Below are 9,637 nucleotides of genomic sequence, written 5' to 3' on the forward strand. Positions count from 1 at the left end.
TGTTGCCGTCGTCGGAGCTCGGAACTCCGATGCCTTTGCCGAAAAATCGAGAAACAATGGGACTCTGTGTTGTCGTGGCAGGCAGAGGGGCGTCGTTCCAGATGCTACTGTGAGATACAACAGATGCGACTTTCCAGATGCTGCTGTGAGATACAATAGAGGCGTCGTTCCAGATGCTGTTGTGAGATACAACAAAGGTGCTGTTCCAGATGCTGCTGTGAGATACAACAGAGGCGTTGTGAGCATTGCCGTGCGACGCCGTTGCCGTCGCCGGAAGAGAGGGTCTCAGCAGGAAGACGAAGCATGAGCTTTGGTCTCCGCAAGAAGACGAGTCTAGAGCTTCGGTCTTGGCAGGAAGACGAAGCAGTGAGCTTCGGTCTTGCTAAGAAGTCAAAGTAGTGAGTTTTGGTTTCACCGGGACTCGCTGGTGCCGAAAGAGAGGATATGCTCAGATCAGGGTAGAGCCATGGAGGCTCGCCGTTGTCAGGGGTTTGGAGTCGTAGACTCGCCGTTGAGGCTGGAGTCTTAGACTCACCTGTTGCCGTTGAGGTATGAGTCGTAGACTCGCCCGTTGCCATTGAGGCTGGAGTCGTAGACTCGCCTGTTGCCAGAGGCTGGAGTTGTAGACTCTCTGTTGCCCGAGGCTGGAGTCATGGACTTGCCGGTGTCAGAGGGCAGATTCCAGTGGGAGTCATTGCAGTTGGGAGTCCTTCCAGTGGCTGCAGGTTGATGCAGCAGGGAGGCCTTCTAGTTGCTGCAGGCAGAGGCAGAGGCAGAGGCAACAATGGCTGTAGGCAGAGACTGGTGCAGTGAGGCTTTCCAGGTGTTACTAGTAGAGGCAGCAGGGAGTCATCGCAGCTGAGAGACAGTGGGACGGCGCTGCTACTGTAACAGAGAAACCTCCTTATTGTACTGTAATCCTCAAACTGATTTGAAATGAAATCTTCTACAGCTCCCGTGGACGTAGGCAATTTGCCGAACCACGTAAAATATTGTGTTGTGCATGATTATTTGTCTCTTTACGATCGTTTTTCCCCTAAAAATTTGAAGTAGAGAAAGAGATATCTAGTAGCTGTAAGGAGGAAGCCATACAGAGAAAGATAATTCCAACAACGACAAATGGGGTGGTTATGAGGTGAAAATGGAAGGAGCTTCAATGGACATCATAGAGTTTTGGCAATGACTTGGGGAGAATGAGAGTTGGGCCCCAAAATTTCAAGTTTGGAGGACTTATGGAGGTTTTATACTTTAGAGCTCGAATAATGGGATGACTAAGGAGCCATCTCATTAGTAAGCAAGAATAGAAGGAAAATGCTCAAGTTAAGGGGTTTTTAGTGCACCTTGAAAGTGCAATGGAAAGTGAAATGAAAGTGAAAGTGAATTATTTGTTTGCATTAGTATACTAAATGGAAAGTGCAGTGTAATATATTTACTTGTGTTAGTGTTCACAATAAAAAATTTAGTGGAAAGTGGAGAATAAGTTTATTAATAAAATACTCTGATAAATTAAATATTATTAAGATACTTTTATTTAAATTTTTAATTAATAAAATAAGATAAATAACTTAAAATATAAATAAAAATATCAAATTTAATTTATATACTTTGGTAATAGATATTCTTATATTTGTCTTAAGACTGAATGTGTTGGCTAAACTAGGTTAAATAAGACTGGACCCTAAGCCCTAGGACTCCCTTCCCCTCCTGGCCTCCTCTATGTAACCAAAGATCCGGGGGTTGGGGAACCTTTTAAAATTTTTAAATATTTTTGAACTTCATAATTTTATAACATAGTTATTAATTCAACAGCAATTAAACCTGATTGAACCGGGTTCAATCGGACCTGTCCCTTGTCCGGGTCAGCAATTAACAGGTTAGGGAGAAATGCATTTTTTACTTTTATCGGATTTAATATCCTTGAATGACTCGACCGCTACAGGGATTCTCCGCCAGACGAGTGAAGCGTTTCAGTGTGAAACCACAACGGCCTCAAGGCTGAGGCTTCCTGATTGGGAGGAGGAGAAATAGTTCATATTTAGAAAGGAAATCAGGATTTGGGTCGGTTAATTAAAATGGGGACTTCTTCACTTCACCGCGCAAATTATATAAAGAAGAGGAGATTTCTCAGAGGCCATCGTCGAATACATTTTCATTCTCGAACAGGAGCGGAGCTATAAATCCAATGGGCGTAGAAGACATTAAACCTGGCAACAAGCGCTGCCTCTCCGACGGAGACGTGGAAGTTGAAGGCGTCAGGAAGAAAGTCAAAACCACCCAAGTCATGGATTTGGACGTCTCCTTCCATGACGACAAGAATCTACAGCGGTACGAGGAGGATAGAACGTCGAGGACGGGAAACGAGCAGAGCGATCTCTCCTGTGTGGAGAAACCGGAGGATCGTCGATTAGTGGGTCGTAGAAGCAAGATACCCGTGAGGAGACCAAAAATGCGTCTTATGCCAGTGAAGGAAAAGGTTTATTTCACTGGAAAAGCGAAACCAAGAATGCGTCTTATGCCAGTGAAGGAAAAGGTTTATTTCACTGGAAAAGCCGCCGCCGCCGACGACGACGACGATGACGACGACGACGACGACAACAAGGATGATGATTTGATTGTTTCGTTTGAAGACTTCGACTGGGAGAGACTTGGTTGGGAGGATATTGACACTGAAGAGGATCGGTTGCTCTTGAGATCGTCAGCCAAAGAGCGCTACATGAAACTGAAAGCTGAGCGATTGGCGAAGAATAAGGGGTGCTTGATTGATGGCTGATGGGAGTGGACCTCTGCTGATTTAGGCATGTGAATGGGAATCCTTTTGCTGGGTAGTGAAGTTTGTAGAAACTAAATTTGAAGTATTTCTTTTTACTTTTCAGTTGTATTCGGAATTCTTGAGTTCCTGTTATGGTTTTAATCATGTTTTGACGCAATTTAGGAATTGCTGCATTAATGCTGAGATGAACAATTTTAAGCTTTTCCAAGTATTGTGAGCAGGATTATTTATCCATGTCCTTCAAGATTTTGTTGGCATGCAGAGAAGTATTTGACTTCTCAAAAATAACTCCGATGAACAAAAAACGAGAGGATTTCATCAACTGAAAGAGTATGTAAATCCTTAATTAATTTAAAATTCACAAATCCCAAGAGTTTTTAGCCCTGTCTACCAGAGAATTTTTTCTTTTATTTTCTTAATGAATTTTTATTTGGTTTACGATTTATTTATAATACAATTCAAGAAGAGAATTTGGAAGATGAAAGACTGTTCTTCCTCATTCCAGGAAACAAATCTTAATTGATTAGTAAAGCGTCTCTTTGACAACTCATGCTACAATAAATAGATTCTTTCGTTTTTCTATTTGACAGCTCACGCTGACAATTGACTAGTTGGGGAAACCATTGGCGAGGCGTTGTGGGCACGGGCAGACACTCTAGCTCGTAATTGATCTGTAAAACTTCTCTTTGGCAACTCATGCTCTGATAAGTATATCCTTTCCTTTTTCTATTTGACAATTCACACTAACAATAAGCTAGTTGGGGAAACTAGATAAAGTGGCCTCGACATTTCTGGCACGTTCAGTGGACACTCTAGTAGGCCGAAAGACAGACTGTTTTTCCTAATTTCAGGAAACAAATCGTAATTGATTTGTAAAGCTTCTCTTTGACAACTCATGCTACAATAAATAGATTCTTTCAATTTTCTATTTGATAACTCACACTAATAATAAGCTAGTCGGGGAAGCCAAATAGAGTGGCCTTGACATTGTGGGCGCGTCCAATGGATACTCTAGTAGGCTGAAAGATAGACTGTTCTTCCTGATTCCAGGAAATAGATCATAATTGATCTGTAAAGCTTCTCTTTGACAATTCATGCTACAATAAGTAGATTTTTTCTTTCCTCTATTCTACAGCTCACACTAATAATAAGCTAGTTGGGAAGCCAATAGAGTGGCCGTGGCGTTGTGGGTAGGGGTGGTATCGAACCGAGCCAAGCCCGAGCCTGCCTATGTTCGAGTCATGCTTAATTTAAATATTTCGAACTCGAGCTCGAGTCCAATAATTTTAATCGAGTTCAAGCCGAGCTCGAGCTTCAACAATCATTTAAAACTTTTTAAAAAATACATGTCTCTAGTTCGAGCTCCAACATACATTTAAAACTTTTCAAAAAATACATGTCAAATAAATTGTATATAAAATTATGTATACATTTTACATAAAATTAGGAATGACCTCTACATAAAATTGGGCATGACCTCTACTTAAAATTGGGCATAAGGATGACATCAAATCTAGCTGAGTCCGAAGCTTCCTATGTTCGAGTCGAGTTTGATTTAAATATTTTGAACTCGAGCTTGGGCCGACCCTAACCTCAATCCTAAAATTGTAATCGAGCCTGAGCCTAATAATTTTAACCGATTTCGAGCTCGAGCTCTAGCTGAGTTCGAGCTTAACCTATATTTAATACTCTAGATAAAAAATATTTCAAATAAATTATATATAAAATTATGCATACATTTTAAAAAAAGAATGATAGTGAGGTTCAAGATTGAATCTCGATAATGGATTAGAACGCATCAATATTAATCTTTTTTACACCAAATATTGTTTAGCTTATTTTGTAATTTTTGAATTTGGCCATAAATTTACTATGACCTCCAGTGCCCTTGGTTGAAAATTTATATTCTAGGAAAAACTAAAAATGTTTTCCTATGTTACATGTTTCCAAAAAGTTTTTTAAATAAAATCATATTACTATTAGTGACTTACTAGAAAATTACAAGAAATATTTTAAAATTTTCTTAGAAAAGTTAAATGGACCTCTTATTGCCTCTACTAGGAAAATAAATAAAAATTAATAATTAATCTAATATATTACTATACTTATTGATAAATATTTAATCAAATAAAATGTCAAACACAAAATTGCTATGAAATTTGCCTCATGTTAAGTATTACAACATCAAATATCAAATACTTATTCAAAAAATTTCTATATGGTTTTCTAGCCAATCTTGGCAGGAAAATCTTACTTAAAAAATTATATGATTTTTTAATAAGAATTTTCAATTAGAAAAATGTTTCCTAAAAACATGATGCACTAATAGTCCCTAGAAACATATTTCTACTAAAAATGTATTTTCAACATATTTTTAAAAAACCGCTAATAGTCCCTAGAAATGTATTCCTACTAAAATGTCTTTTAAATTTCTTCAAGAGCCGCGAAGAAGGGACAATCGGAGTTTAAGAAAGAGTTTTTTTTTCACCCGCTTATGATCTCGCACGTGCGAAATCGTTAACGCAGGGGGGGGAAGCCGCTGGGGGGAGGAGGGAGGAAATTATTTCCCCCTTTTAACTTAGGTGTCTCTCTCTCTCTCTGATTTTTGATTTTCTCCGTTGAGACGACGCCGAGGGAAGGGGTTTAGCGGCGCAAGACCTGTCGTCGGGGATGACGATGGCGATGGAAGAGGCGGCGACAAAAACAATGGCAGAGGCAAACGAGGGGAGGAAGAAATTGAAGGAAAAAATGGAACTAGGCGGCGAAGGCGGCCAGCGAACAACTGTCAGCGGTGACAACAGCGGACAGAGGGGCTCGGTGGTGACGAGGGGAGGAAGAATCCTCCCCTCTCCCCCCCCCCCCCCCCCCCCCCCCCCCCTCACTCTTGCTCTCTTGCTCCCGCTCCCGAGTCCCCGACTCTCGAGCCCATTAATGTGCTGGCCCGCGAGCTTTCGAACCAAATCATGACTCGGTCGAGCTCGGCTCATTAACACAAACAAGTTTTATCTGGATCTCTAACCGAATCCAAGTATACCGAATCGAACTGAGCCGGCTCCGAGCCGAGCTCGAGCTAGCTCAGTTCGAAGCCACCCCTAGTTGTGGGCAAGTCCATTGGGCACTCTAGCAGGCTGAAAGATAGACTGTTCTTCCTTATTTCAAAAAACAGATCATAATTGATCTGTATTGCTTGTCTTTCGTAACTCATGCAACGATAAGTAGATTCTTTCTTTTTTCTATTTGATAGCTCACACTAATAATAAGCTAGTTGGGAAAGCCAGATAAAGTGGCCTGGGCGTTGTGGGCACGTGTAGTGGACACTCTAGCAGGCTGAAAGATAAACTGTTCTTCTTGATTTCAGGAAACAAATCATAATTGATTTGTAAAACTTCTCTTTTCCAACTCATGGTACGATAAGTAGATTCTTTCCTTTTTCTATTTGACAGCTCACACTAATAATAAGCTAGTTGGGGAAGCAAAATAGAGAGGCCTCAGTGTTGTGGGCACGTGCAGTGCACACTCTTGCAGATTGAAAAACAGATTGTTCTTCCTGATTTCAGGAAACAGATCATAATTGATCTATAAAGCTTCTCTTTAACAACTCATGCTATGATAAGTAAATTCTTTCTTTTTTCTATTTGACATATTACACAAATAATAAGGTAGTTGGAGAAGCCTGATAGAGTGGCCTCAATGTTGTGGGCATGTGTAGTGTACACTCTAGCCGACCGAAAGATAGATTGTTCTTCATGATTTCAAGAAACATATCATAATTGACCTGTAAAGCTTCTCTTTGACAACTCATGCTACGATAAGTAAATTATTTCCTTTTTCTATTTGACAACTCATACTAATAATATGCTAGTTGGGGAAGCCAGATAGTGTGGCATAGGAGTTCTGGATGTGTGCAGTGGACACTCTAGCAGGCCGAAAGGTATACTATTCTTCCTAATTTCAAGAAACATATCATAATTGATATGTAAAACTTCTCTTTGACAACTCATGCTATGAGAAGTAGATTCTTTCATTTTTCTATTTGACAGATCACACTAATAATAAACTAGTTGGGGAAGCCTGATACAGTCACCTCGACATTGTGAGCACGTGAAGTGGACACTCTAGTAGGGTGAAAGATAGACTGTTCTTCCTGATTTCAAGAAACAGATCATAATTGAACTGTAAAGCTTCTCTTTGGCAACTCATGCTAGTATAAGTATATTCTTTCCTTTTTCTATTTGACAACTCATTCTAATAATAAGCTAGTTGGGGAAGCTAGATAGAGTGGCCTTGGTGTGTGTAGTGGACACTCTAGCAGGTCGAAAGAAATACTTTTCTTCCTGATTTCAGGAAACAGATCATAATTGATTTGTAAAGCTTCTCTTTGACAACTCATGCTACGACAAGTAGATTCTTTCCTTTTTCTATTTGACAACTCACACTCATAATAAGTTAGTTGGGGAAGCCAGATAGAGTGGCATCGGCGTTGTGGGCACGTGTAGTGCACACTCTGAAAGACTGAAAGATAAAATGTTCTTCTTGATTTCAGGAAACAAATAATAATTGATCTGTAAAGCTTATCTTTGACAAATCTTGCTATGATAAGTATATTTTTTCCTTTTTTTCTATTTGACAACTCACACTAATAATAAGCTAGTTGGGGAAGCCAGATACAACGGTTTCAAGAGCTGAAGCTTCTTGGTATGACTCAAGAATGAGTTTACATGTAGGCAATTGGTTCAAACACCACAAATTATAAAGATGATTCCATTGTCGAACCGATGGCCGAAGGGAACCGTAAGCCACCAATAAGAATCGACCATGGCAGGAAGAAATTCATACCAGCCATAGTCTTGGATTTGGATAGCGTCGACGATGACCAAGGTGACAATGTCTCCTTCCATGATGACAACTGCGAGATTCTTAAGTCTACTACTGTGTGAGAATGTAAGAGCATCAAGTGCAGTAGAGGACTGGAGTGCTCTCTGCTCTGGGAGAAATGGAAGGAACATGGAGTGGTGGGTCAGAGGAGAAAGATACCTGTAGCGAAACCAAGAAGGTTTGTTTCACCTGAAAAGTTGACAACGGCGAAGGCAAGGAACTTGATTTGAATGGTTTGTTTGAAGACTTCGATTGCGAGCGCATTTTTTGGGAGGATATTGACGTTGAAGAGGATCGGCGGCCAAAGAGCTGCACTGGAGATCGAAAGTTGAGGAATGGATGAAACACAAGTCATTTGATTGATTGCTATGGAAGTGGACTCCTACAGATTTAACCATTTAAAAAGAAACATAGGGTAGTGAACAATGGTAGTCGGTAATTCTTAGAATCAGAGTGGAAGAATTTTTTTTCTCCTTCCAATCGCCCAAGAACAGAGCAACAACTCTCTGTTTCGCCGTGAACAACACTATTCAACAGTACTCTCATATTCATCTCGTTCGTCACCATCCTCACCCTACGTCGATGGGACTTCCGAACTTCGTCGACGATTGTAGCCGAGCTACCTCTCGACCTTCTAGCAAACCTCACCTGCGCGATGGAGAAGAAGAAGCTACCGTAAACTTTCTGAATCTTCTTTGTCGTCGCCATGAACATAACCACTATCACCCTATTTCGGTGGAATTTCTGAATGTTGCTAACAATTGCAGTCGAGTCACCGCTCGGCCTTCCAACAAACAACACCACCAGCCTGGCGAAGAAGAGTCGCACCAGCATATCGACGAAGATGACGAGGGTATAAAAAAACAAAAAAAATAAAAATGTTTCGCTTAACTTAGGTGCGTGTTTTTGATTATTCTTCCGAGGGAGCCGAACTCAGACCGGACCACGATCAAAGGCCCAAATCGGGTCAACCCAATGGCAGGAAGCTGATCGGACCAGTTCTCAGACCGGACCAGAATCAGAGACCCAAACTAGGTCAACCAAGAGCAAGAAGCTAACTGGACCAATATTTTTTGGGGTTTATTTTATTCTGATCACCGTCGATCTTCTTACATCATGTCGAATGAATCAACACCGATTATTCATGTTCAATATGAAAACTCTAGTTTTACAACCAATGTCATTCTTACAGAAGTAAACTACGATGTATGGTCCCAGATCATGGAGATAAAAATTGCAGGATGTGAGAATATGGGGAAAACACCACTCCCACAAGAAACTAATGCTTCCTCTACGAAGTGGTCTGCTGAAAATCAAAAGGTCAAGGGGTGGTTGCTAACCTCTATGTCACTGGATATTATGAAGCGCTATATTAGACTACGCACCGTACGTGAAATCTGGAACGCTCTGGCCAAAACTTTCTACGATGGGTAAGATAAATCGCAACTTTTTTCATTGAATCAGAGAGCTTTCTCCACAAAATAGACTGGTTGCCCTCTATCAACGTATTATGGTGGTCTTGTGAAAATTTTCCAAGAATTTGATCCTCCTGACAGGATTATAATGAAATTTCATGATGATGTTATCGCCTATAGAAATTGCGTTGAAATATTGTGTGTACATATTCTCTTAAACGGATTGGATGCAGAATTTGAAGAAATTCGAGGCGAGATTCTTAGAAAGGTCCCGATATTGGATATTGAAAAAGCCTATGCTTACATACATCATAACTCTGTTCGTAGAACCACTTTAAATGGTGAAGTTGATCGTGTTGAGTCATCTACAATGGTGACACGTCAAGCTAAGCCTAAAACAGCTCGACCAACTGGTCCTACAAGTGATCAAAATTGGACATTAGGATCTCAAAATCACAGTTATGATATTGAAACAGTAAAACCAGAGTGTATTTTTTCTCACTAATGTGTGAATGGGCATACAAATTCACGGTGCTATGAACTTATTGGGTATCCAGAATGGCGGGATCCTACCAAA

This window comes from Aristolochia californica, unplaced genomic scaffold (assembly GCF_029961685.1).
Source record: "Aristolochia californica isolate CCGP_79_NKW_82.1479 unplaced genomic scaffold, dmAriCali1.0.hap1 SCAF_7, whole genome shotgun sequence".
Taxonomy (NCBI): Eukaryota; Viridiplantae; Streptophyta; class Magnoliopsida; order Piperales; family Aristolochiaceae; genus Aristolochia; species Aristolochia californica.